This window comes from Balearica regulorum, chromosome 2 (genome assembly GCF_011004875.1).
Source record: "Balearica regulorum gibbericeps isolate bBalReg1 chromosome 2, bBalReg1.pri, whole genome shotgun sequence".
Taxonomy (NCBI): domain Eukaryota; kingdom Metazoa; phylum Chordata; class Aves; order Gruiformes; family Gruidae; genus Balearica; species Balearica regulorum.
Window position 1 is genome coordinate 34961078 of NC_046185.1, and position 26696 is coordinate 34987773.

Sequence of the window (26696 nt, forward strand, 5' to 3'; positions counted from 1 at the left end):
TATCGCAAAAGATATTTGTTCATCGCTGAATTTTCAGAAACAAAAATATGTTACAATATGTGAGCTCTTATTGCTGACAAAAGACTCAAAAGTGGAAGGGTGTAAATGTTGTCTTTAGTGAGTACTTGCTCACCTTTCAGTTTCACATGTGTAACTCCATTGTCTTTAGTGGCATTACAAATATGAAACTCAGAGCTTCAACTCATTTGAGTAAAAATGTTCATATATGTTCCATAATATACTGTGAAAGTAAATTTCCATTCTCATACATTTTTGCTTTCACGCAAGAGCTTCTGCATTATGCCTTTAAACCTGTTTGGAAAATAAAGCCAATGAGGAACAGTAGAGAATGATTTGGGGGATGTGAGATGAAGATGGAATACCTTCCCATAAGCATGCTCTAGTTATAGTTATTGCCTTGATGATTTTTTGGGTAGCATCTGAGACTCACTGAAGTTGCCCGTTTGACATTGAGCATCTTAAGATGCATCTGTTTATCTGAGAGACCGTGGTATGAACAGTGTAAGAATAATGGTCAAGACTCTTGTGCTTAGAGATTTGATTTGGTTGCTGGGGCAGTATCTGCCAAAAGAGCTCTGTATGAGGACTCTTTGTTTTGGAGTATGCTTGTCCTGCAGTCTGAATTTGTCTGGAACTTACAACCACCACTTCAAATAGTGGTGGTCATCTTCTCCCCACCCCCTTGCCAAGTGTTTGAGATGGGAGAAGTGTACAGGTAGTAGTAGTGGGCAGAAAATGTCATTTTCACTTCCAACTCCTAACCAACAACCAAGCAAAGTCATCTGAAATGGAATTGTTACAAATTAAATCAATATAGACAATTTTAATAGGTTTTACCATTAAGTCTGAGAGCTCTTTAAAAAGCTATTTAATTTGTAATGCCTTCCAGTAAGTTTCTGTGGCAGTTCCTCTATTGTTGGTTTTAGTTTGTTTCCTCAGGCAGGCTTTTCTTGAAATATGCTGTGGACCAAATAAAGAGCCCAGAAATGTGCATGAAAGAAAATCTTCATGCAATTTTAGAAAGAGGATGTCACTTAGAGCTGAACAACTGGTTCCTGGTTTAGTGTGGTCAGTAGTGTGTGCTTAGTGACTGTCCTTTTTCTGATTGTCATAAAGAATACAGAAAAGACCAAAAGCTGTGTAAGTGGGAAAGCTTGAACACATGGATAGCTCATAGCAAAAAGTAGTTGAGACACAAACATGAAAAATTTAGCATACTGTTAAAGAACCTTTCTGAGCATAGGTCACCTAAGTAATTTGAGGGTAGCATATACTCAATTACTTCTATAAATATATGTAAGGCATTATGTGACAGCATACCATATTAGAAAAACAGATCAGTAATAGCTAACTTTAAGAAATTACTGGATCCTGTTCATGTTCTGTCAGTACATAATAAGCCCAAGTTTGGAAAAAATGGAGGTGATGGGATGTGTGGATAGGGGGAGTCACCACTTTGAGTCCATATAAAGCAATTGAAAAGCTGTAGTCCGAGACCATTACAAGGCACAGTGTATGCACTTTGAGATATGTCTCTGAAGTGTTTTGTTTTGCTGCTTCTTCCTTTCAATTTTAGGTGAAATACAGAGTTCAAATTGATTCTTTTGGAGCAGTCCATGTAAACAATGTTTATTTCTTGAAAAGATGTTTCTGAAAGTGCAACTACAAAAGGCATCAGTTGTAGTGCAGCTGTGACCGTGGGCTATTCCTTTGTTTTTTCAGCTGAGAATCCCTCTGAAAGAGTCCCATGACTACCAGTATGGCTAGCAAGATTGCAGATTCAGATTTCCTCTCTTTTAGTAGCCTTTGCACTAACTGTACTGACACTAAGTCAAAGGCAAAGAGACCTGACACCTAGTCAGGCAACATCAGGCATAAAGATTACATTAACTTCATTTGTGATTGCATGTTGGACCCACCTAGTAAGGATGACACGACACTTCCCATCTCTCTAGTTTTCAGAATTGCCATTAGTATTAACCAGTGGGAGCAAGTCCATGGCATTATGTGAACTAAGGGACTGTCATACTGGCAGAGTCAGTAGTGCTGACTGAGATCATCTGGAAGAGATCCTAGAAGAGCATTGAGGAAGAGACTTCTGCTTCAAACAGTTGCTAAATTCTAGGTTGACCAGAGTGGTACGGTTTCAGGATGAAAGAACTTGCTTCTGTCCCACTGAAACTTGAGATTTGTGATTTGTGACTGCTTTTTTACCAAACTGATATATTAATAATATATTAATCCTTCAGACAGTAACATTCCTGCAATGTCTTAGGTGAATATGGGGATGGTGGTCTTGTCTGTTTCCTAATGAGCACCACTACACAAAACAGTCCAGGAGGAGTGCCTTTTTTCATTTCTCCAATGTGTAATACAAAAGGTGGTTCTGCCCATGTGGCATAACCTCACCGCACACTGCCCTGTAAAACCTTCTGTGTTTCAGACCTGGCAGATGTCACCAGCAATGCGTGCTTACTATAGATTTCCATTCCGTTAGTGGAAGGACTCTCTAGATAGACCTTTTTTCACTCCAAAAAACATTGAATGTCCAGGTTGCCATTCCAAAGAGCTAGAAACCGTGACTCTCAGCCAGATACCTTCCTTTTCAACACAGCTTTGACTTGTATGCTGTTCTTTCCTGCACTGTTTATTCCCAAAATGTTTGCTCAGCCAAATGAAACCAGACCATACTCCTCTTCATAGCTCCCTGCTGGTCATGACGGGTTTGGCTGGTAGTTTGACCTGTGACAGATGTCCACACAGTCATCAACAAGACCAACCACTGTTTTGCTTATATTCCTGATGTCTTTTTATGTCTAAAAGTTCTCCTTAATAATCTGTGTAGTATTCTTTTATCTAAAATGGCAGTTTGGTGTGCAAAGGAAAATCTAAAAGTTGGAGTAAATGGTGCTTCTCTGAACCTGAATTTACATTGGCTCTCCTAACTCAGCCTTTAGGGTTTTGAGGCATTTGTACCAAGGTGTTTTAGATATAATAGCAGCATTTCTCAAAAGATACCACATCACAAAATAGTGTGATGTATAGAAAGCTGCTGTATCAGGGAGTTACCAGCCTCTGCTACACAGATCTGTATCCAAAATAGATTATAAATTAGTAATGAATAAAAACTGCTTTTAAAATGATAGCACAGCTTAAGTCTTGATTGTATATTATAGTTTTACTAGCTATATTTAAGACAAAATATTAAGGCATAAATATAAATCCCAGAATTTGAGGAATTTCAGTAGGTTCAATATTTTTCCTTTTTAAAATATTAAAAGTTGTGTTCTTAAATCATTATTATAGGCAGTAATTAGTTCAAATCCATCTTTAACCCATCTGTGCTAAAAGCAGCCAGGGTTTTTGGGTCTTGGTGTCTAAAAGGAAAAGCTGCCTGCAAGAATTTTTTAATAAATTCTTTTCTGTGTTATTTCAAGCACATGTGAAATGCTTCAAATGCTGGAAGGTGTATATTTGGAAGAGCCCTTTGGAAGATGTTAAAAAGTCCCAAATGTCCACTCAATCAAGTGTCGAATAGAAACTTGTTTTGAGGATATCAAATAATTCTCACTGTAGGGATTTTGAACTTCATTTTCATTGCTGTCATGTGTCTTACTCAAAGGAGATACCCCTTTGCAGTTCAATATGAACTGGAATTATATTAAAACACTTCTTTCCTAGTATGAAAATCACTTAAGTTCTCATTGGAGGAGTGTATTACATTAACTTTGCCTCATCAATACTTATGATAGTATAAACTGTAACATTTTTGGAATAAACTTACTTTCTAATACACAGTATCCTCGGGAGTTTTTAAATGTATCAGTCCTGTAAGTAAACGTAGCACTGGAAGCAGATGGAATCATGTTTGTTTACACATAACCCTTCATGTACCAGATTCTTTCTAGAAAAGTCAATATTGTGGGTTCAGAATTGAGCTCTCAGAGCTAGACCTTTTTGGTTTTTTCTCCCTTCAGATTTTTTTCTAGCTCATGCTCAACTAGAAATTCTCCTCTAAGTGTTGACTCTCCAAGGAAAAAACCTGCAGGGACACAGAGGGACAAGATAAAAGTACATTTGAGTAAGAAATATGAATCAGAAAATAGTGTGTAGAGGAAAAGAGAGAAAGAAATCAAATGCAAAAATGTTTCCTTGTGTTTTTCTCATACTCCATTGATTTTTCAGGTCATAAAACAAGCAGGTTAAAGAATTGTACCTTCTTTTTTATTCTCTTTTCCACATAAGCTGAATACTTTTAATTACTCCAAAGTTGTGAGTGAGTTCTAAGTAAAGTTACTGTCATAATATGCTGTGAGAACTTTTGACCACCTTAAGAGCAATATTGTAATGGATTTTCATTACATGAGTACCTGAGGTTTGGTGAAGGATAATGGTGCCTTTGTGTTAGGCACTGTACAAATTACCCTGCCTACAGACCTTGCAGTATGGGAAAATGGCAGTGCACAACAAATGGAAAGAAACTGGCAAAAGACTGAAAGGACCCAAGATCAAGATAACAGTAAAATTAATATCTTCTAGCTAATAACATAGAGCGGTTCCTCCTTGTTAATGAGCTGTCTGTGCTCAGATAGCAGTGACTAGCAAGCCTCTAGTCAGGAAGACTTTTTAAAGGGAGCACTGAAGGGAGATTACCTTTTCTGCAATGATTTTTTTTTTCAGAGTAGCTTTTTCAGACAGCTCAATTTTATTTTTAACATGTTTGTGTCCAAGTCCACAGATGCTATGGCTTAGTTTCAGCCTTTTTTTTTTTTTTTTTTTTTTTTTAATATAAACTACAAAAACTCTGGTGGTGATCCTGTGTCATGAGCAGCCTGCTTTGTTCTGCATGGCTGTGAAGGAGCCTTGAGTTGGTGGAGGAAGGCGCAGGAGCATTGACTTGGTAGTGGAAACCCAGTATAACAATTTTTATTTTGTTTGGCAGTGAGCCTGCTGCCACAACCTGGACTTTCTTGGGTCCTTGCTCTCCCTCGCTGTCATAGTGGTCTCCCCGGGCCAGTAGCTGGCTTGTGTAGTGTTCCATGCTGAGGATGATTTAGAGAGCTCTGATTTACCCTGAGGCCTGGGTGCTTAGCATTGGCTTCAAGTCACTGGGCAGCACCTGAGCTTCTGAACAGCACAGCTCAGTTGTCCACCCCAGAGCGCTAGTGTTCACAGTACAGCGGTTATATAAGAAACCAGTGCTTATAATTTTCGTAACCTTAATTCAGAGTAAGTTTCAGTATGCTGTGCTGCATGTGGTGGGTTTATGTGAAGTGTGTGGAACCATCGGGAAAGAATACTGAATGGTTTAGTAGCCAGTTCCTTTGTGACGTTCGTTGCCTTGTGTGACCAGTGCTCTCAGCTTGACCTGAACAAACTGATTTCTAGGGAGAGCTCGAACTATATGAGTGTGGTAGTATGGTTTGTGTCCACACTAGATGGCAGCTGCCAATCATTTCAAACGGCACTGAATTATGTGCATCACACAGCTTTGCATGATGGAGTTAGGTGACTCTACCAATCTCACTTAAGAAACTAAACTGAACACTTGCAAGACTAGTGCCTCATACGTCTTTGAGATGCTTTACTTATTATAGCTGAAATATGAACATTGTGTTTAGGAATAGCATCCAACAAATACCAAAGGTATTTATATAAGACTGCTTGCTTTAGTACAAAGAGCTGCCTTAGGTTCAAAACAAAATCAGTTTTAATCGTTTTACTACATAGTCTATTTCAAGATGATAAATAAAATGCTGTGGTAAAACTTAAAATAAGTCTTCAACTACTATGGATAGTAATTTTAATGTTAATTCTGCATTCTTTAGCAGAAACCATATGTTCCTTGAATCCTGTGGGAGTTACACCACTAACTTCAGTGGGGCACATTTTCACTCAGATTTCACAAACAACTTTTTGGTAAAAGAATATAGTCTTGGACTGTTCCTCTGTTATTTGCTGGGGAATGAATAGTACATCTGTTTGAAATATACAAATTGTATAAACATCACTACACAGATTTGATTTCTTTTCTTAGTATTTAATGCAGTAAGATTACATGACTGAAAATAAGCAAAATTACTCCTGTACTGTCCCTTAGCTGGAAATTTCAGAAAGCCTCAAGTATTTAACTTTTTGATCAAATTACCTATATCTAAATCCACCTACCTACAGTTATAAGTCTGAATAGGGATATTAAAAAAAAAAAAAAAAAGAAAAAAAAGACAGTTCTGGAGTATGGCCAATCTTACTTTGTGTTTGTCTTAGACATAGAATTGTTACCCCAGAGTTGCTTTTCTAACTTGTTTAAAATCAGGAGACTGCTGGTTTACAATTGAAAATATTCTCTGCTTTCAAAACATAAATGAACCAGCACTGTGCACCACTGCTTTTAAAATAACCATGTAAGAAAACCTTTTTTTGGTTTTTTTTTAATATACAAACCTTTTTTAAATGTTTCTTTGTTCAGATGGGTAAGGATTTCTTGCCCAGTTTCCAGAATACTTAATTTAGGAGCTGAAAGAATCTTTACAGTGGCAGCCCAGCAGATGTATGTGAAAACACTAATGCTTTTTTTGATGATACTGAGCTACACTAGCAAGAGTAAGTAAGACTAATATTTCTTTGTAGCCAAGGAAGACGAGCTGTTTTGTAGATTCTTGCCTTAGTTTTTACACAGCATCTCAGTTTTGATCTGTATTACAACAATTGTTCCAAAGCTAAGCCACAAACAGCATCTGTCTCTACTGACTTTCAGGAGAGTTTCTGCAATGAAAATAAATCTCCATGTAAAAAACAAAATCTGTGTCATTTGTACTGGTTAGTCACATATGAACCATAGCATACAGCCATTAGACTTATGTTATTGATTGCTCTAAATATATTCTCAAAAAGATTTTATATTTCTACTGTATGTAGTACAGCTACATGCATATGGCTAGTAGTACTATTTGATGTTTTGCTCAAAGACTAAACCAATTGATACAGAACCTTCCCAGCTTCTTTCTTCAAAGAAATAAGGAAACGTGTTGTGACCTAACTGTAACATTGTTGATCAGTATTTTACAGAGTAGGATGTTTTTCAGTGAACAACTACAGCAGGAAAATGCTCATTTAAATTATTTAGTTAATGCCCCCTATGTTGATCTAATTGTATATTTCCCAAGTAATAATTGATTAATTTTATGTAAACTGGTGTAGTCCAACGAGTAATGCTGTTTGTTTGAATACCAGTTGATCAGTGATACATATTATGACTTCTGTTCAGTTTTCTCGCAATTAATATATTTTTCTGGTTTATGCATCTAATAGGAAATCAGTTAAATGTGAGTTCTCAGCTCTTTTGTTCTAGGACTTTAAGAAAGGCATTTATTTCTCTTACCACTCTGAATCTGGTAGGCTGCTGTTTAGGCTTGTTTAGTTACCTTAGTGCTATAATGTAGCACCTCCACTTTGTGCTTGCCTCAGTTTACTGACAAATATAAATGAGGGAGAGGTCATTTTGCTGCTACTTTTACTTTGGTTTCTGGTTGTGGGGTGAGTCACTTCAGTGATATTTCTTTTTTTGAATTTTTAGACTGCTTCAGAAATAAATATGTTGCATTATGTCAGTCTTACAGCTATGCAAAAGGACTTAAAATCCAAATGTGGAAACAGGCAAGAGACAAAGATTTTCACTGTTGAGGTGGTCTTTTGGCAGATGCGGGCATGCATCCTAGCCCCTATTTGCTCCTATTTGGAGCTAAGGTTTAATACCTTAGGTTCATGGTTAGAAACTTGATTTCCATAGGGAAAAGAAATAAAACCAGTAAGTCTTCATTATGACTAAGCCGAAGTGACTTCATAGGAACTGGCTCTGTTTGTGTATTCAGTCCAATTTCACTTTTTTAAGCTCATTCACTTACAGAAATTTATGATGTCAATTGTATAAACATCTTAGGAATATCTTGAAGACAAAGAACATATTGACAAGCAGTAAGATACAAAATGTATTTGAGGAATAATAAGGAAACTAAAAGTTAAGAGTGTGAGTAAGCAGATGCCAGTGGTCAGAATGCTTTGTGCAGATGTAGTGGTGAACCATCTTAAGCATTTAGACTTTTTTTTTATGTCTACTGTCCGGAGTCCAGCTTTTACTTTAACATATGTTGACCAAAGGCTTAATTTAAATTTTACTAAAAATACAGTAATTGTGCACATTCTGGAACGTTCATATATGTATTATCATTTATAGAATTGTTTTGTGCTTCAGAGAACAGTATGTTTCTGGAAATTATGGATTAGCATCAAAGGTGGGAATTGTTCTATAAATATCAACAGAATAGATAAGTTGATGACCTTTTCCAATGTTCAAAAATGTTTGATTTGTACAGATCTGTTGAAGTAATAGTTGATAGGTTTTGGTGAAGAGATTTTCCCTTTCTTCTCATGGTGGCTAGATTATTTGTGCAAAACTAATTTGTGTTGGGAGGTCTAATGTTGCCAGTCATTCAGAGTTCCTTAACAGTGTAGTGTACAAGTAGGAATATTGATTGGGTTATATTCTCAACTGATATTGAGTTATCAGAAAAAAAAAATCATATTACGTTTCACAATCCCAAGCAATGTTTGTCAGGGTATGCCACATCAATGAAGAGTTTGCATTTTTCTAATGCAGTTGATACCTCTTTCAGAAACAGGTTTTGTTTAAAGACTGAAATGGGACCAGAAAAAAAAAATACTGTGTACTTTTTATGCTCAAAATTTAGATCACCGGCAAAAAAATAGTCATATTACTTGTTCATAACTGAACTTTAAAAAAAATATATTTTACTATACTACTACTTGTTATGAAGAAAAGACACAGCATTTTCATGTCAAAGCCTGTATCTGTGATATGCACAGATGTGATGCATTTCTGATGGAAAAACTGCTTAGTGAAGCTCCTGGGATGAACCTTTGTTAGCAGAAGGATTAGAAAAGTGGATAGCATTTAGCTTTTAGTCATGCTGGGTATCTGGACAATGAACACAGAGAGCAATTAGTCAAAATGATGGTTCTGATTAAGTTCACCAAGGGTTTGTCCTAAATTTGATTTAATGTTTTCTTCAAAGTTTAGTTGATCAGAATATGCTCTAAATGGCTTTTAACAGTTCACTTTGAGATATAATTGATACTTGATTTGAATTCATCCGCTCCTTGCACTTATGATGATTAAAAAGCTATGAAAGTGGTCTTGAGGTCTGTATAATAGTTGTGAGTTAACTGCAGACAGACACAGTCCCTGCGTAACATGATGAACTTTGGCCATGGACCTTAGTGGTGAGTGAACACTATGAAAGAGCTGATGTCTCTTTCAGGAAGCTCGGAATACAGTACAGATAGGTAAGCTATCAGAAATCTCTGACACTTTGTTGCACACCTAGATTTTTGCTGTGTCCAGCAAGGGTAAAGCCAGACTGGAATCCTTTCGATATAGAACACTATTAAATTTTGGACTAGTATAACAAAAGTCCTCAGAAATTTTGAATTGTGCTCCAGTGTTTGAGTAGGGGCTGTACAAGTGTTGGTCTGGCAAAACTTGTGAGCTGGCTTCCTCACATCAAAAGTCCTTTCATTTATTTGCTGTTTCACAACATATTTAATCAGCTGTTTGTAATACTGCAGGCATTTTTGGTTGACAGTTCAAGGAACATCCTGACTGAGTCTTCATAGGCAAGTCTGAGAAAAGTCAGCTTAAACTATCTTAGAAACTTAGCCTGCTTGTTGAAGGCCCCTGACAATCTAAGGAACTCTGTTCTGCTTTCAGTATATCTAATCTGATACTTAAAAAGATAGTTTTCTCTAAAAAAAGATAATTAATTTGCCTTGAATTTTGCTGATATATGAAAATGCATATTCGACTGGATGTATAACCTAGCACTGCTTAATCCATTCAAAAAATAGTTCTGGTTTTGCATAGAAATTCACTTTGCAGAATTATGATGACAGTTTCCTCTTGGATTGTCTGCTTTTATACTGCTTTTATAAATGCTCACTGTTAAACTTAAAACCATTTGATATCATCTGTCTGACTCTGAAACCATTTCTCATTTTTCCTTCATAAAACTAACCTGCGTATTCGAGAGATTCTGATCTTTTCCTCTGTTCTTTGGCACTTGTCTCATTTGGCAAGTAAAAGTTTCAAGGGAGATGGAAATTGAACTTGCTTAGGTGCAAATCAGCTGAGACAAGCTTTTTGTTGGCAACTTTGACATTTCCATCTATTAGTAAATGAAACTTTAAAGTAGATTAAGACCTTTTAACAGTTAAGTCCACTGTATTTTGTTTCAGATTACAGTAAGGAGTGTTTTAACTCGGGTTACTTTTTTTCAAAAATATTTTTGGCGTGCTTTGCTCCTCCAATTCCCATGGTTTCGGTTTAAATATGTTTTGTTCCTTCTGAGATGAATATGAAGTACAATGTAAGGGGAAATGAATAGCAACATTCTGTTAGTATCCCCAATAGTAAGCATTGTAAACCTACCTTTTCCGAGTTTTCATAGTCATATTTTTCTGTGAAAGATTTTAAATGATATCAATAATTTATTACTTAATAAGCATTTATTAATGCAGCAACAGTGTAGTAAAAATGAGCTGAGAGAAAAAAATGGAAGTCTTGAATTTTAGAGCTATTATAAAATTGTATTAGTATCTCTTAATAGTTGCTTTACTGTCTGTTTTCCAAAAAGTACTGTGGGCTTTTTTCAGAAAAAGTAGGAGTTGCTACAGGATTCCCATGTAGCATAAACTTCATATGCCACTCAGAAATTGCCTACACACTTAATTTTCTATTTGCTTGATTATCTTGAGGTGTCGTCATCTTATTTTGCATTATGAGATTGCTGTTTGAAGCATTTTTGTGAAAATTTTCTTTCTTTGTTTTAGCTCTTCTGTTCAATTTTCTTATATATATGTGTCACCCACTTCCCAATCACTAGTAAGACTTGCTTAGGAATGGATACAATTAAGAATAATTCCAGATACTTTTTTATTTTCTATAAAATTTAAATTCCTTGTCAATATCCCCATGTTTTGACCCTGTTATTGCTGTCAGCGTAATGCGTTTTCTTCTCTTGGAAAGAAATGCATTAGATGGATTAGCAAAGCACTAAAAATATCTTTGCTTAACCACCAAATTATATAACCATCCGATTTCTGTTGGCTGCTGGTCTCATACTGTGGTGCGGTTTAAAAATCAGCGTTTTACAGCACATCAAGTGAAAAAAGTGTTTGGTTTATATCAGATTTTCTTTCAGAGTTTCAAATATATTTTTTTTTTATTAATGTCATTTTTCACCCTAAAGGTTAAAGGTAGGATTTACTGAAAGCTTCTGATAACTATTGTCACTTCAAAATTTGAAAACGCTGCTGCTTTTATATGATCTATTCCTTCTTTTTTTTTGGTCACTCAGGGGCAGTATGTCTAATGTATTCTTTGGTTTGTGATTTGTTTTGGCAGGGGGGTATTTTTTAATGAATAGTAATTTAGATCAGAACCACTGCTGAGGACCATGGTAGGCTGAAATAAGATGAGTCATATATCTAGAAAGCTCTTTACGTATGCAAGAGAAGATTTGGTCACAATAACCAGCTGTAGAGCTAAGTGTTGTTTTTCTGCACTTTCTGTATCATTTGAAATAAAGGCTTTTCTGGAGTTAATCTATTCCAGAGGCATCTGTAAGTTGAGAACAAGAGGAAGATTGTTTATCTTCCCTTAGATTATTTAAATCTTTGTAATGTCAAGATTTTTCTCTAAATTTATTTTAAAGATCTAATGTGATCTCTCAGGACGCTATTGCAGTACTTGACTGCATAAATAGGACTAATAGTAAGTTGATGCTATAATCCAAAGAATTCTCTTTGCATTGGTGAATGAAGGAAAAAAGTCTCAATTTAAACATGTAGACAGTTGACTGAAATGCACATCAAAAATGTTTGTGATGAAGTGACTTTGCCGACTGCTGGCTTTTTAAAATTTCTTTACAGTAAAAAACTCCTGTTGTATTGCATTGGAACTGTTGTCTGTGATCAGATTGCCTGCGATAGGGCTGCAAGATTTTGTTCTTTGTGAATGTGACAAGACAAGTCCACTTGTATCCTAAGGTCAACCAAGTGTCACCTTAGTCTGCAGTTACATCCTTTCCTGCTGTTTGTTTTTCTATTGTGTAGCTGTAATGAAAAAGAAAAAAACCTGAATGCATGAAAAAAGGAAATGATGCCATCAGAGCAATCCCTTTGCATGCAAGGGAAAAGACTCTACATATAATCAGCTGGCTAAAGGGCATGAGAACATCCTGAAAGGTAATTGGGCACCTTTTGTTGAAATACCCTGATATATCCCATTAACTTGTTCAGTGTTGCTCAGAAACAATGCCTATAGACAGAGGCACAACACTGGGCCTTTTCCCCTTTATTCAGTGCCAAAACCCCAACGGTTATCATAGTATACAGCATCATCTCAAAGCTAGTATTTTTTACGTACTGCTTCTGAAGGAGTATGCACACAAAGGATTCAAACTTTCCTCAGCAAGCTTTTTTGTGCTTTTACCCATTATTTTCTTTACAAGTGAGTGGGACAAGCCTATCTTTTTTTCAGACCTTTCTCAGAGTTCATCTCTGCAGTTATGTGTCTTGTAGGATTAGAGAGCTGAAGTTGCTACTATTTGTTTCTGATTGAACAAAATACTATTGCTCATCTATTTGCTCTCACTCCATTCTGTCTGGAATATTTGTCTCCACATGTTCCGTCTCATCTTTAAAGTTGTATGGACTCTGGGGCCTATGCACTATATATGTTTTAAATGACTGAAATGGTGGAACCTAGTCTGCTTGTCACCTTGCAAGTGTTAGCAAAATATATGCACTAACAACAACAGGAGCAAAGAGAAGATGATTTCCTGTGGGAGTTTTTTAGAACTCTGTTGTAAATCCAAGAATATAGTCTTCAAAAGCACTGTGCTGGTAAGAATAAACAAGGGTTTCTCTCTTGCTCGCTCTCTCTTTTTCCTGTGACTTACCAGGAAAGAAATCACAGGCTTCAATCTCTAGTTTCTTCTCAAAAGGAAGTAACTAGTCTCTGCCCATGGACGTTGGGGTGTATGCAATTGCTGCTAGCCACAACAGACAATGGTATCAAGGCATTATGGCTCTTTTCTGCCCTTCTACTGCTGAAATATGATTTAAGATTTATGCCAATGGAAATAGTCACAGCTTTTTATAATTAAAATTAAAAAAAAAAACCTTAGATAACAGGATTATGTTGAACCTAGTGAATAAAGCAGTGAGTTCAAGCATAAACATTTTAAAGTAGAAGACCTATGTTCTTCAATAGCAAGAATAAGGAAAGATTGGCATGATTCAGATTCTGGTATTTCTAAGTGAAAGCATGAGAGTTTCAGTAGGAGGGGATCCTTGTCATGCATAGGAGTGTATTAATATTATTAATATGAGAAAATTATTTTCTTACTAAATTGATGTAAAAATTACTATCAGAATGGAGAGAATTTGTGGAATTTTAGTATGAAAAGACTCAAATGCTTCCATGTTATCATTTGAAATAACCTGCCCTTTCATGACCCTGAAGGACACCTTAAAGTGTACTATTTTAATCCTAGAGGTCAATTATGCAAAAAATTATCATGAGACTGTGGTAGTAATGTAAGGTGTCTGTTTTGCTGCTTTTTATTGTACCTTTCATTCTGAAGCAATGAGCTGACTTTACATGCTCTGATCAGCAACTCATTGCTGTTACTCAGCTAATTCTGAGGTAAAGAGAAGCTGGAAAGGAGCATACAGCTTGCTGCTCAGCAGACGAAGGGGAAAAAAATTGGTCAAATGTTTTTTAAAAATTTCACCTTACTATTAAAATACTCGCTGTGATGTTACTCTCTTTAGGAGCAGACAAAACGTCACTTTCCAAAGTCTTATCAAAGAACAGATAAATGGTTTATAGTCCGTTTACCGTGTAGTTTTGGAGGATAAAAGTGTGAGCTGAACCTGGCAGGTTTTTACTTTATTCTTCACATAATCTATTGGTGAAATATTAAATGTTGGCCATGCTGACATGAACAGCAAAACTCCCACTGGTTCCAGTGATAGCAGGATACCACTGATGCAACAGTGTTCTTTGTGAGTTACATGTTTTGTGGGAGTCACAGGCAGTTAAAAGGCCAAAGCTGAGATACTAGAAGGTCCCAGCTGGATCATAAGGGATAATCAAGTACAGAGACAGTCCAGTTACCACTGAAGGAAACCTTTAGGTTCTCAATATGCTGTCTTAGGTGTCCACTCTTCATAATTCCCAGAAAAACTAAAATTCTGGGCTTGTTTTATGAATTGCAAAGGAACTACAGAACTTGCTGAGATTTAGTCCTTTCCATTGCAAACAATGAAGCTTCTGTAATTAATCTGTATGTCACATTCTGTCTGACATTACTCATGCTGAATGCTATGCCATTCTACACGCTGTCCCAAAAAACTCTGAGATTTGAGTATAGTACAGCTTAGTATGAGTAAGGGTGACAGACAGAATTTATTCTAGAAAGATAGGTCAGCTCAGTTGCTGAGGATATCCGTATTTCTGGAAATTGAGGCGGGGGTGTTGCTTTGAAAAGCTTAACTGAAGATACAGTTTTGTGTGTTATTGCTCTACTAGAGAAACTGGTTTCTGGATTTACATGTATGTGAGAAAAATTATTAACAGATTACATGGGTTTGCAGTGGAAATAGTTGATTATACAGGTTGCTGCTGCTTAGTTCTTTCTGCAGTGCAGCTGCTTTTGTATTGCAAAGATCCTCAGTGTACTAGTTAACCAGATAACAGCATTTTATCAAGCATGATTTGTTTTCCTCAGCTTAGCTTGTTCAGCACATGTTTCTGGAAGGTCATCTAGATCATGGTGCCAAACTTCCCTGGCTATATGCACGTGCCAGTTACTTAGCAGCAGGGAATGCTAGGTGGCCTATTGCATGTGCAATATGACAGAGGCTTCCAAGGAATAGAGGGTGCCGGAGCCATTCAGACAGCTGGCTCCCGGCTGTGCTTTTTCCCAAAGGATCTTTAGGAGCGGGCATGGAATGTGCTGTGAAATTCTGGTAGTGGCAGTCAGACAGCCTTGTGATAGAGGCAGCAGCTCTGGGAAAGATGATGATCAGGAGTGGGCTGCTATTACTTCCAGAATAATTCAGTCAGCAGTCTGAGTGTGTGCTGCTCTTCCCTGGGTATTCATCCAGCCAAGAGCCAGCCCTGGGTTTGGTGAACTGGCCAAGTGAACTGCGTGCACTCTCAGGCCACAGGCTGCACGTTAGTCCAGTGGATCTGGTGTACAGCAGAACTTGGTTAGGTGACTTTACTTTCCAAGCATGCCACAAACTTCAGTGTGACCATTCAGCAAATCAGTTATGGTGAGGCTCCATGTTAGAGACGTGTGACCTGGCTATGAGTACTCCATTAGGTTTATATGAGAGCAGGGGTATGCGCGGAGCATACAAGCTCAGGTTCTCTCTGAGGCTGTGACCCTGTCGCACTTCACTGTATCGTGGAAAACCAGCCTTACTTCTCACGGCTTTTCCCAGCTGAGCTAACTAGCTCAGGTCAGGGACTGTGCTCATACAGCTACGCAGCTTCCAGCTCTGGAGCAGACTTGTTGAGTGTTTCATAGTATGTGGTATATATTCTTCAATCAAGCTTGTGTGCAGACTTGCCATGTGTACAAAGGAAAGTACGGCCTAATCTAGCTGGTCTGCTCTAAGGCTGAATAATGGTGTACCTCTGCAGCAGTGAAGCCTATATAGCCTCTACTAAAAAAAGTAGGATATGAACCGAGTGCTTTAGCTAACATGACTAAAGGCATTGTGCAATACAGAGTGAGTTGTAATGGAATATATTATCATAGTTCCAAAGGAAGCTAAATATGTGACATTCAGTGGATCTTTTGTATGAAAGAGCTGACCTTTTGGCAGTAGCTGTGAAATAATATACAGCAGAATCTTGTTAATTCATGCTAATGACTTAAGAGACCTATTACGGATTACTTGGTTTTACAACTTAGCAAGTAAGTGAAACATGATGACAAAACTTCAGATATGCACATTTTAACAGTATGTTCTCTGCTAATTTATCTTGATAGTAGCAGTTTAGTTGTAAATATATTTGCAATATATGAGTTAATGGACACTAATATCATTAATGAAAGCAACGATGATTTCCTGAAATTACTTCCATACAGCAGCCTATTATTAAACATCTTAAAGAAACAGGATGAATCTACTAGTTATGAGAGTATGAGACCAGTAAAGTGGTTTTGAAGGTAACAGATGTTGGTTTTTAGCATTAGTAAAAATGTTCTGTTCGCATATGTGTCATATCATACACTAAATGTATCTAAAGGTACTTGGGAAAAGAGTTATCCTGACTAGCATAGTAGTTGTATGCAGGCATATACGTAGGTAAAAAGTGCATGAGAAGTTTTATCTTCAGGTTGAATTACTTCTAGAAAGCTAAACTGCTAACTTATGCTCATTCTTAAAATAGTAATTCTCAAGCTACAGGGTCATTGAACATATTTTCATATGTTCCAGTAAATTCCTTAGTTTTCAAAATAGAGAGTAAGTATCTCCATTATGGAAAAGTCTGCAGGTTTTTCATGACCAGGTTTTTTTTGGTCTACATTGTGTTTCCATGTTAAGTAATTTTAAGAATGCAGTTTCATTACTGTCAGTGTGTTTTTAAATGAGCAAATAAGACTCTTCCAGTGTGCCTCACAAAATGACACTGAGCCATTTAATGTTTGTTATGCTTTTAGTAAAAGAAGGAGCTGAAGCCTCTCTGTGTTGGAAACATCATACGCAGTTGTTACTGTGCATTGGTGTGTCAGCAGAGAAGTCTGACTAAATAAGGCAATGCATGAGTAGAGCTTATCAGCGTTTGACAGGAATATAGTCCACTAACAGCTGATACAGTAGCCCATCTTTTCTGTGCTATCATTGGCTCTCTACGCTGCACACAGATGTATGTTTATTGTCTGCTTGGTTGCTGATTGTGCCCTCCACCTTTTCTTTTCAGTTAGTTTATATCAGAAGCCATACAACTGAGCTGAAACCCTTAGAAAGCCAAATGTATTTATATTTGTATTTATGTAAAAATGTATGTGGAGTTGTCAGCTTTCAAAGTTTAGGGAAGAAATGTACAGTCCTTTCTGTTTCTTCTCCCACCAAATAGTCTAGAGTGAGTGAATATTGTTTGATAATATAAATAAATAAGAAACTTCATGCACATGGGTGCTCTTATGGTACTGCTGTGCACTAAAAAATTCTTGTAAAAAGTATCCATAACATTATTAAAGCAAGTCCTGACAGATTTTGTCTTCTCACTCTGAGGGACTGATACCGCTTAAATGAGTGGCTAAGCTCCCAGTGACCTTTCTGGGAATAGTATTACTCCTTGCATGTTTGTAGATGCTTTTAAAAGAATCCAAAGTAAAATACCCTTAATGTTGTTTCAGTATCAGAGTTTTCCTGTTAAACTGAGTTTGGTTGTCAGATTTTGTCCCTGTGTTGTGCAAGAGTTCGGGATTTGAAGATTTTATGAATAAAGTTATTAGGCTAATAAATAATCTTTAAGATCTGATGGCACCTAACCTGCTACAGAATGTCCCAGAACAATCAAACTGGTGACCTACAAATATTTTTTGATGCTGGGGAGTGTAAATGTCCATGCATGTGTGGCCTTTTTTAAGGGATATCTGAAAAATATCAGACATTAAATTCTTCTAATTCCTTCCCAAAGTTGGTTGTTTTCAAAATGTCTTTTCATCATACCCAGTGCAGTGCTTAAAAAAACAAACCCTGCAATTTTAGTTAGGAGATCCATCATCTTCAATTCAGGAGCCTGGCTTAACTGTCCTAATGTGAATTCACAATTCAGTAGCATTGTTGTATGCAATATATTTGACAGACATGTCTTTCTGTCCTCTGAATCCATCTCTGATAATGGTACTGAAAGAATACACAGTTGATTGGGATGCTTGCCATTAGAGCACGTGCGAAGGGTTTGCAGTAGCTGCACAGTGTAATGGACTGTTTACCATGTGTGTAATCGCTCTTGCACATGGCTTTATATCTAACTCCCTTCCAAAATAAGAGCACTTTTACAGAGCAAATAAGGACACTTCTAGGCTGCCTTTTTAACACTTTGCTGCTGTGCCCAAAATACTAAGTTTTCTAGAATGTGTCTGCAAACCCCCAGTATTGAGCTGGATGCAATATCATATACCTGCGTGATCTGCATGAAAAGCAATATGATATGTCCATAGAGATACAGAAGCGGTATAGCCCTGAATTTAAGTGCAGTGACTATGCAGGAAAGAAAGGTAAAGCCATTAAAATTCTTTAGTCATTGAGAGATTTTTTATTTTGAGGAATTTTATATAATGAATTCTATACTTTTAATTTCTGAAAACACTTTTTGAAAATATTTTAGTTGTTGTAACCATATTAATTATGCAAACTTATGATTTCACATTTTCTGGTTATTTTAAAGATACTGTTGTCTTTATAAATATTTTATTATGTTGTTTTCACATTGCACAAATTTACTGGCTCTGTAATGAAAGCTGTTTCGCTTTGTTGTTTTTTTTTTTTTTTTTAAAAAAAAGCTTGAAGGCAGTTCAGGGCTGTGCAAAATCTGCCTTGTAGTACCTGAATATCTATTCATATATAACAGCAAGAGTTTGGTAAACTATATTATCACATTATGCATTATTAATTATATATTATCATGGAAACCAAACCTTGATCAGTAGTACTTGAACTTTAAAGAATAACCCATTCAATAGCTGGCTTTGTAATTGCTAATGAGACATGACTAGTTTTTGTAGAAGTTTGGTTAATCATGTCAACACTGAAGTTTAAGAAAAGCATTATCTTGGCTTAGAGGCTGTACTTAGTTACAAATTTTTATCCCGTGTCAACTTTCAACACATTTTGTGGCAGATGTGTTTGTCATACATCAAGGACTGATAGAGAAAGAGCTTAACTTTAGTGTGTTTTAGAGATGTATTCACTCTAGTTTTGTGTTGAACACTAACTAAAAAATAAATGCTTCTGAGAAGGGAGTTTAGTCATCTGGGATGATCTACCTGACCCCACCCACAATATCATATTTTCTTTTTAATAATCACTTCAGAATTACATATAAATGTTTTTACTAAAAAGGCAAACAAGTATATTTGAAAATATAAAGAAAGATTTAATCTTCAAAAAAACCCCAACTTTCAGTCCCTTTGCTGGGAAGATTAGAATTTGAAAGTTATTGGCAGAGTATGATGCCCATGATAATAAGAAAAAATGGCAGTTGTTAATCATGGGAAGACATTTTTATGCTGAGGTGAAACACCTAACTTTGCCATGATGAGGCTATGTTTTCAGCATCTCTTTAAAGTTTATTCTGTACTTTTATGCAGTTCATGCTTCTAATGACTTTTAAATTCAAACTTTTCTTAAGTGATTTTAATATTACTGTTCATTAGCTATGATTTATCTTTTGGATCATATTATATGTTAATGAAGTCCCACATGTGTGGTAGTTAATCCATTCAGAATTTGCTTCATTGAGTTCCAATGTTTACTGCTCATCCTACAACTCCAGAAGCAGAGAGTTTGTGATGTGCAGATGTGACTTCATCTTTTTAAAATGAACCAATTTGAAAGCTTTCATACTGAAATCTATTAAAAAAATAGATTTTTACTTTCAAAACTGTAGTTCATATTCCTTTATCTTTTTGCATAGAACAAATAAAAGAAATCTGATGGGAAAAGAATTCCTTTCAATACACTTTATGACCTGCTCAGGCACATTATTGTCTCTGATGAAACTTTTAACCTTTTGGTGGATGCAATTTTCAGGTTGTAAACACAAATTCTGCTTTGGAGCACCAAAGCATTTCTTGAAGGTGCACCAGTGCTACTTTGTGTAACTAAGCCTGAGACCTGGAAGTGGAATATTCTGCTGCATATATTGCAAACTACATCTTGTTGTAAATGAGAGGGACAGGTCCTGAGTGCATAGCCTGTGTAATAAAGAGGCCAAGGACTGTCGTCTTTGTGCAAATCTGTACTTTTCTGAAGATGAAATTACTCCAGATGTATAGTGACTGGCTTTCTCATACAAGTTGGCTTTAGTTGAAATATTTCCTCTGTTTCTGGTAATGCTGAATTTACCAGAAGAAATGTCATTGCTTTTGTGATAGAAAACATAAACTTATATAAATAATTGGCTTCCTTGGAGTAGTTTATATTGTGGGGTATTTTCAGTAAGGGTTGTGAAGGAAGATTAAGAAACTTGGATAGTTCTTTTAAATGTATACAGTAGAGGTATTCTCTATTAAGAACTTATTTCTTCTAAGAGAAAGAACAATATTCTTCTCTCCTTTGTTATGAAAAGTATGCAAAGTTTGTAAGGGTTGCCCATAGTGTGCTAATACTGAGGGATACTTTTTCTCTCTTATGCTCAAGTTACAGTATACTAAGCAAATATTTATTAACAGACCTTTCAGACAGTGCAATGTCAGCAACTGAACTCAACACATCCTGGGTAACTAGGAAGCTTAGTTGCTTCCTGGCGCGCTCACAAATACCACCTTAGTTGCTTCATTGTACGCGAACACGGTACATTCCCTCTTTGCTTCCATCCACAACAAATCAGCCCCAATTAAAGATACTGATGTTCCTGTTGAGTAGGAGCATTAGATTCATAATCTGCTCCTCAGCTTTGATTCTTTCCCTGTGTCTCCAAGCAACTTTTTTAGCACTTAAACCAGCTGCAGCACCGTCTAGTAATTATGCTTGTGGCTGTTTGTTGCTGCTGGGCTTTGCTAAGTGTATGACAAATTATTGCAGGGTTTTTTCTTGCTCTGTCCTGGCATGTCACACAAACGCAACAGTTCCTAATTATTTCTTCTCCATGTTTAATCCAATGCTTTTTCTATAAGATAACATTTCTGAGGGCGACATTTCTTTTATGGAATCTTATTTCCTCACCTGTCCATTGTAGTCCCTTCCAGCCTTGGTGGGTGGTAGCTGGCTATTTTGCAAGTTGTCTCCACTGTAGAAATTTTAAATAACCAAGGGAACTGGGGAGACACTTGCTTATGCTGTCCTAAATTTGTTAATTTTGAAAGATTCGTTGCATTGTCATTCTATGTTTCTGTCGCTATTTCTGTTAGCTTATTTGTAGACCCTGGTAAGATTGGTACTGAGATGTGCACCTGTTCCTCTAAATCTTTCTCCTCTTTTGCATCTTGTCCTTTCATGAAAATGCAGGGTGAGAAGGGGTGAGGGAAAGAAGATCTGCCACAGGAATTTCTCTTTCAGGGTTGTATTTCACTTTCAAGTTTTTACCTTTGTTGCTGTAAGATCATGTGCCGAAGTCTTGGCGATGCAAAAGCTAGAAGTTGTTAAGAATATACTCGGGAGTGGGGGTGACCATTCAGCCCGTCTGCAGCTGGCTCCTCAGTGTCCTTGAACAAGAGGGCTTGGGAGTAGGCTGGATGGATTGTCTTGCTGACAGCAGCCTACTCCTGACTCCCAAGGGTTCTCAAACACAGCTGAGAGTGGGTAGGGATTTACTGGATGGAAATAATGCGGATAGGAAACATCAGACTGGATGTGCATGTGCGTTGCACACCGACTACTTCTGTGTATCCAGCGGAGTAGTGGAATGAGGGGCCACTGCTGCCAAGGCCTTGGTGACACAGTCCCTGCCCTGCCACAGCAGGCATTTAGACACCATTGCTCTGTGGCAGTGACGGTCACTTAGAAGCACTAGGAGAGCAGGAAAAGCATTTTTCTCCGCCTTCCCATTCTCCATCTTCCTGAGTGTCAAGTGATGCGCAGCATGTTGTTGCCAGGCAGGAAGGAACCATGTCTGCATACGTAGATGAGGTGCTGCTGTGTTCTTCAGTCAGGTGCAGAGCCGTGCCTCCCCTGTGCCTATGCTGATCTGCCTGAAAAGAAAAACAGGCTTCAAGCATAGCTAATGTGGCTGTGTTTATTCTGGAAGATCTCAACTGTTATGCTGTAGCCATATCTGTATCTGTAGTGTTGTGGATATCTGAGTGCCGTGACAGATAATGACTTTATTTGCATGCATTTTTTGTGTGACAGCATGAGCATGGTTGATCCCTTTCCCCCTGGGGTGCTTTCATGCAGCCATGCTACTGACACCCATGAGTGCTTTATGTTATCTCTTTTCTGTAGTGTTTTTTGTAGTGTTTTGTTTAGCTTTTGAAAGTGATTAAACCCTTTGCACATGAAAATCCTCTTTATGTTTCTGTCATAGTACTGCTAGCAAGCTTTTTTTTTTCCTTCTTAAGGCACTTTGATCAGCAGGACTAGTCTGGCACCTCCTTACAGAGAGATTGCTTTGAGAACTCCTTCGCCATTTTTGCTGTACTTGGGTGCATCATTCCTGACTCTTTGGAGCTGTCTCCAGAGTAATTAACCAGGTCTGCATAGATTGGCATTCTCTTGTAACTGAATTTCAAGTTTTACTCCCTGTGTATCGTAGGTAATGTTAAAAGACTTTTGCTGATTTTGGATGATTTTTAGGTATAACTATTGTGGATAACCTTCTGTCCAAAGCTTTATTGTTCCGCACATTTCTTCTGAACTCTCTCTTGTGCTGGTGATTTACCTAAAGCCATTCATTCTATTGCAACACAATATTTTAAGCACAGTGTTGGGAATGTTTCTTTTGCTGCTCTTAGTTTAGTCACATATTCTAGATATAGTATGTGGTGCAGTAAAAATTTGCTGTGAGAAAAAAAGCTTGTGAAGTCATATAGTTGTTAGTGCCCTGCAATGTTGCTTTTGTGTAGATTTTGAATATTTCTGTTGCAGCATTGTTTTGTTTTGGTTTTTACTTGGTTTGTTTTTCCCCTAAACTATGTACATTTATATAAACTTAAGTCACATTCCACTCTTTCTTCCTTTCTCTTTGGACCAACTATTTTTGTAGTCCTGGCAGCAGAGTGGCCCACCTTCAACCAAAAACATGGTATCTGATCTCTACAAAAGAAGTCTTCAGTTTGTTGTTGTCCTGGTATGTAGTTAGTGCAGATTCAGATGGGGTGCAGGCACCCACAATTCAGGTTTCACGCTTCCCAGTTCAGTGCCAACACCATTACCAAAAGACGTGCAATATTGCAAATTCTGCCTTTGGCAATGTTTTCTGAATGCTGACCATAAGCCACTCATCCATATTTAAATACATGAATTTAAAGTTTAAATTCTTGAAATTTTTTATGACCTGAAACTCATTATCACAGAATCACTTAAGTCCAGACGAGAGAATGTATTTTGGATATGTCTCTGAGCATTTGCTTTAGACACGTTTAAGCTTCCTGGTGTTTAACGCACTGGCCAGTACCCAATCTGTACATCAGATTCTCTCCCATTCACTATGAGAGGATCTAAGCATCATTTCTAAGCATTAGGATTTTTACTACTCATATCTAAACACAGCATTGCTGAGCTTCGTAATGCTTTTCTCCTGATCCCCATGTAGTGTAAAATGTGAGTAGTTTAAATTTCCCTATTTTACCAAGGCATTTTGAGGATAAAGTGTACATGCTGCAGAGATGGGGTGAAAGTACTCAGGTATAATGAGTGGGTGGATGAGCTTAGTGCCTGCCTCAAAGGCTGAGTACCCAAAACAGCTCATGAAGACTCCACTGTCATTCAATTTTCTTTAGTGGCTGCTGAACAGTTAGTTCCTCCCTGTGCTCTTTTCATCTTAATGTATCTGAACAGTATGGACAATACTGAAGATAATTGAAGTAAACTTTAAGGTGGTGCAAGTTACAGGTGTTGAGGCGTTCTTGTGTGCCGGGGCGGGAAGCAGAAAAAACAGTTAAAGTGTATTTTAATTATACACATGCTTTCTATGACACAGGGCAAATAACTCCAATGATAAGGAAAGCACACTTAAATCATATTTTTAAATTAGCCAGAGCAGTAATAGATAATATTGTATTGGTACACACCTAATCTTTGATTTCTTTTGACCAAAATATTTATTTAAAATCAGTTGATAATATAATTTAGGTTTTCTTTTAATAAATTCTTTAATTCATTATTTAAGTGAATTAGGTTGCTGAAAACAAGCAATTTATATTTGTGATTCATTACCACTTCACTGGGATATTTTATTCCTCAGTGAGACAAGCTTTTCAATGATAGCTTATGCTACGAAGGAAGATTTTTAATGAAAATCATTATTTTCTTTTACTGGTACTGGATTTCTTGTCATTGCCAATAGGACTATCATATGATGCTGAATGTAATGCTGCAGTACTAATACAATTTTTTCACTGCATATCTAGCTGAAAGAACAAAACACATAGCTGAACTTGAGAATTTTCAACTAATACTGTTTACATGTGCAAGTAGGAAAAGATGATGCACCCTTCCCCCTTCATTGTTAAGTGGTAAATTGTTGCTATGGTGATCGTTCTTTCCATCTCATCAGCTATAACCTGGTTTTCCACATCAACTGAATAGCTGCAAGCAAAGCATGATCTTTATTCATTTTTTTCATATCAGTTAATATTGTTTTGCTACATAGTTATTGTCCTGGGACTTAACGTCAGCATCAAGATACAGTGAATATAAGCAAGATAGTTCTAATTTTCTAGTACATAAATCTGTGCACTCATTAAAACAATCTTCATGTAACGGCCAAGAACTTTAAGTGGAATTCTTAAAGGAAGCTTGATTTTGGTGTGTACAGTTGATTTTAAAATTTTTTTCATAGTAAATATGTGGAAAAACTTGGTAAGTCTCTGAATAAGGTCTCATTTAAGCAATTTGTTGTTTGTTAGCTAAGGTGATAAAAACAAAATAGTTGTAGTAAAATTTCCCAAGACAACTTTATTTTCTTGCAGTGTAAATCAGTATGCATGGTGCAAATACAGAGAGAGGTGGTGAGAGTAAGCCAGGTGACCTGTTGTAGAGTCACCAAAGGAAAAAACAGGTGGATGCGGTCTGGATCTGGTCCTATACATACACACAACAGATTTGTGTCAGGAGAAAGGGCAGAACGAGCCTGTGCGCCATCAAAATAATGCCCTGAAACAGGAGATATACTCTCTCAGCACCACCACAAGGTTTTTCAGAAAATGGGCCAGATGTTACAGCAAGCCTTGGAGCCATAGGTGGTATAGCACAAGAAACATGATTTTTTAAATAACCTCTTTGAACTTAAATTGATGCTTTTAAAAGATAGTATTTGTCTAAATTCACTTATGTATTGTTCATTACAGTCTTTCCTTTTCATGTAAGATTTGAAGCATTTATAAATGTAACCATATTAAGTTGTGTCCCGTATTGCTAGACAGCATATGAGCAACTCTGTGTTTCTAATTTTACTCATGATCCAGTATATTTAAAATTTTTTTGTGGGTGACTTTTTACCTTACATCTCATCTGCATTACTCGTGCCTGTTTTAAATTGTGTGTCATGATCAGTGATAGAGGAAGATCATACCTGTCTCAAATAAAGTTTTCTATTTATTACCTGTTTTATGGTCCAGAAGAGGACCTGCACAATACAGAAGTGTTCTCAAAGACCGTACTCAAGTCTGTAATTTCATGTAAAAGCATCCCAATTACCAGAAATTAAAATGTAAGTAAGAATCTTGGTTTCTTTGTTAGTAATCTTTTGGGTTCCGTATATGAAACAGTATTTTTCATGTCTCAAAATATTGTGCTGCCATAGGCAGTCTTCTCATTAGATGTTGCTGACCTATATTTGCAGCGAAGGATGTTTTGCTAAATAATGTCAAAGATCATATCTCAGTAGAGCAATCTCTTAAAGCATATGGTGAGAGTTATAGTACAAACATAAGTGCATTACCTATGGAGGCAAACTAGGAATTGGATTGATATTTCAAATAAGAAGGATATCATTGCACAATTTTAGTCTTGAGGAGGGTATTTTGAATTCTTGAATTGCTTAGATCTTTTGGAAGTATTTACTGCACGACTACCAAAGGATTAATTCTTTTGGCCAAAACACAGTTCACTAAGTAGCCTAGCAGAAACTACTCCATGAAAGCAAGGAATGCCAGATTTCCTTCCAGCTGCAGAGGGGGAGAACTAAGTTACTGAGAGAGCGTATTGTAAAGTTGCCCGAGCCAAAACAGCCGTTACAGTGTTCCTGTAGTACCTGTTTGCTTTGCCTAACTTTATCAGGTATGGTATTTTATTTATTTGTGAATCTGCTTGTCTTAGTTTCGTGAGCTATCTTGTTGCTTAATTTCCCATCACCCAATCTGTCTGATAGTACAAACAGAGCACCTGCAAAAGAATTTACTGAACCGTATAAAGCACAAAGTCCTTGCACATATTTCACAATCATGCAAATAGACCACAGAAAGACTTTGTTGTCATGTACTGATCCTTTTTTGTTGGGGGAGGGATACAAACAATTCCAGCATTTGGAGCAAAAATTGTTTGTAAAAGAGAAGCAGCTGCTCCATGTTTTGTTATTGCATTTTCCTGAGTAACGTTTCCTACAAAACCAGAAATAATTTGTCACTGAACAGGAGCAGAGTGACCCAAGGCTCAGTAGCCCTCAGTGCCAAAAAAATATTTGA

The 26696-nt window shown here is 36.9% G+C and overlaps 1 protein-coding gene across 4 annotated transcripts in view; it reads left to right on the forward strand.

The window, feature by feature from the left end:
- JPH1 (junctophilin 1) overlaps nt 1–26696 on the forward strand; it is an 87310-nt gene that overhangs the window by 7901 nt on the left and 52713 nt on the right. The window lies entirely within an intron of this gene.